Genomic DNA, 2,900 nt, shown 5'->3' on the forward strand with positions numbered 1-2,900 from the left:
ATAAATAAAAAATAAAATAATAAACTTAGAATAAAAAGGAAGTACAGATTTGAGAACAGGACTAGAGCTTACAGTTGGCGAATAGTGGGGAGTTTGTAACTACAAGTTGAGGTTTTGGAACATCAGGACTACAAACCCTGGGGGTGTATCTCATTCATCTTTTCTTATTACAACTTTAATGGCGCAGTTTGATAAGAAAATGCACATTTTATTTCATTTGAAAACTCACTTTTAAGGGGAAACTAAGTGGATTTGAACTGTGATCCTGGAGTTAGGAAGACCTGAGTTCAAATACAATCTCAGACACTTGTCAGGTGTATGACCCTGGGTAAGTCCCTTAACCTGGTTGTCTCCACTACCAAAAAAAGAAAACCAAAAAGCCAATCCTCTCCCTCATTTTAAGTTCTTTGATGATCCTATCTTGGAGATACCTAACATGTAAGGATTTAAAATCTGAATATCTGGATTCAAATCCAGTTTCTAACACTAACTGTGAACTTTGGAAAGTAATTTGGCTTTTCTATAATTTCCTCATCTATAAAATAGGGATGATAGTACTTGCACTAATTAACTTAGAGGGGATTGTAAGAAAAGTTTTTTATAAGCTTTAATACCTTACATAAATGTGAATTATTGTATCTCATTCAGCACTTAGAGTGCTTTATGCTTATTCTACATGGGGCTTGTGAGTCAACAAATAGCAGGGTGTGAGAAAGAAAACAGAAATATTAAACATATACTTAATAAAAGGACTCAAACTTAATGGAGGCTAAATAAGCTAATCCTAAAGAATGAGGTAGTTGGACTTGAGGGTCTCTAAGGGCCCCTTCAGCCCCAAATCTAGAATTCCCTGAGTCCAAATTTGGAGCTGAGTAACCATAAACCAAAAGACTGAAGCAAGTAATCTTCAGGTTTTTTTTTTTTTTTTTAATTTGGAAATTTACCTGGCTATGTTATGTGAAACAAGAAGAGGTTAGTAGTCTCTCTGAAAAGAATGGAAGAGGTTGCCTTTATATTACATATATGGCGAAGGCATTGCCAACCATTCTGTCATCTAATTATTTTTATTTTGTAAATGGCCATTGTGTTGATTTGTTTTCATAAAATGTCCCTTTTGTTTTAAGATAGATAGAAGTCATTAGGAATTGACAGTGATGCTTTAAAAAGCATCAATTTTATATATATATATATACACACACACACACACATACATATATATGAATACATATACTTATTAAAGAATTAAGTCCAAGGAACTGAGACAAACCCTACTTCCTCTAAGTGGGAACTGATGTCTGGGAGTGACTGTAGGAGAGCAACAGATCATGGAATCTCATCATTGTTGTTTGTAAGATTCGAATGCCAGGTAGATACCAAAAGGTGGATGAGCAGCCCTGAAAAGGGCTCAACAAGTCCTTACACCAGAGGTGCTACTCCTTCTTGAACACTCCATACACTTCAGTGGAATTCTATATTGTAAAAAAACAGTGCATCCTGAATGGATGAGTAGATTCAATCCAATCCAATATGTATTTATCATCAGCTGTGCCATCTACAGTATGATCTTGGGTAAATCCCTTAACCCCTGGGTCTCAGTTTTCTCAATTATTAAATGACAGGGGGAATTAATTAACTTCTAATATTCTCTCTTCCTTGAAATTTATGATCTGAATTGTATAAATATGTATACATATATTGGATTTAATATGTATTTTAACATGTTTAACATATATTGGATTACTTGCTATCTAGGGGAGGGGTGGGGGGAAGGAGGGGAGAATTTGGAACACAGTTCAATGTTGAAAAATTATCCATGCATATGTTTTAAAATAAAAAGCTTTAATTAAAAAGAAAAAGAAATGTATGATCTGATGTCTTCAAAACAGAGGAGATGAGATGTCTTGATTACAGGATCTACTATCACCAAAACAGTTTTATGACCTTGGATCAGAATGAATTCATGATGAAATCTTAATATTGTCTCCCTGCTTCTTCCCTCCTCCCCACAGTGGAATCTTTTACTTCCTTCAAGATTTGACTTAAGGTGTATATTCTCTTTGAAGTCTTTATTATCTTGCCAGTTGCCATTGCCTGCTTTCCCCAAATTATCTTGTATTTCTTTTACATTCTGCATATACTTGTATAAGGATATGTTGTCTACCATGATAGAATGCAAGCTTATTGAGAGCTAGAACTATTCGATTTTTGTCTTTGTATGCCCAGTGTCAGAGGTAATGTGACCTGGTAGATACAAAGCAGGGCTTTGAGCCAGGAAGTCCTGAGTTCAGGTTCTGTCTCTGATGCTTATTGGCTATTGGTCCTGGGCATTTAACTTCTTATGGCTCTAGAAGGGCTCTAGGAATTTAAGTTGCAGAGATGGTGTTGACCTGCTTTGGAGGTAGCTTGGTGGTTCAGTATAGAGAGTGCTAGGCCTGGAGGTAGGAAGACCTGAGGTCAAATTTATTTCAAGTATTTACTAGCTGTGTGATCCTGGACAAGTCCCTTAACCCTGTTTGCTTCATTTTCCTCATATATAAAATGGGAATAATAATAGCACCTATTGTTGTGAGAAAAAAATGAGATATTATTTATAAAGTATTTACTTAACAGAGGGCCTCACACATAGCAGGTGCTTAATAAGTACTAATAGAAGAATATTTTTATTTTTGTTTCTCCTTCTCTATTATCTACAAAGTGAACTTTTGTAAAAATTTCTTTTGTCTTTGCCTTTTACCTAACTCTTTCCCCCACTGCATCTTTCCCTAGTTAATACTATTCATAGCAAGGTCTTAAAAGTAAACCACAATTCATACACAAAAGAAGTTTTGTGACTTCTTTTCCTTTAAATGCTATTTTTTATGAGAATATCACATCATTTAGTGAGGTTAGCCACTTACATG

The 2,900-nt window shown here is 35.0% G+C and overlaps 1 pseudogene; it reads left to right on the forward strand.

The window, feature by feature from the left end:
* Positions 1–950: 950 nt before the first annotated feature.
* Positions 951–1,070, forward strand: LOC111720731 (annotated as a pseudogene).
* The last annotated feature ends 1,830 nt before the right edge of the window (positions 1,071–2,900 follow it).

The sequence above is a fragment of the Sarcophilus harrisii genome, chromosome 4, assembly GCF_902635505.1.
Source record: "Sarcophilus harrisii chromosome 4, mSarHar1.11, whole genome shotgun sequence".
In the NCBI taxonomy this organism is placed as follows: Eukaryota; Metazoa; Chordata; class Mammalia; order Dasyuromorphia; family Dasyuridae; genus Sarcophilus; species Sarcophilus harrisii.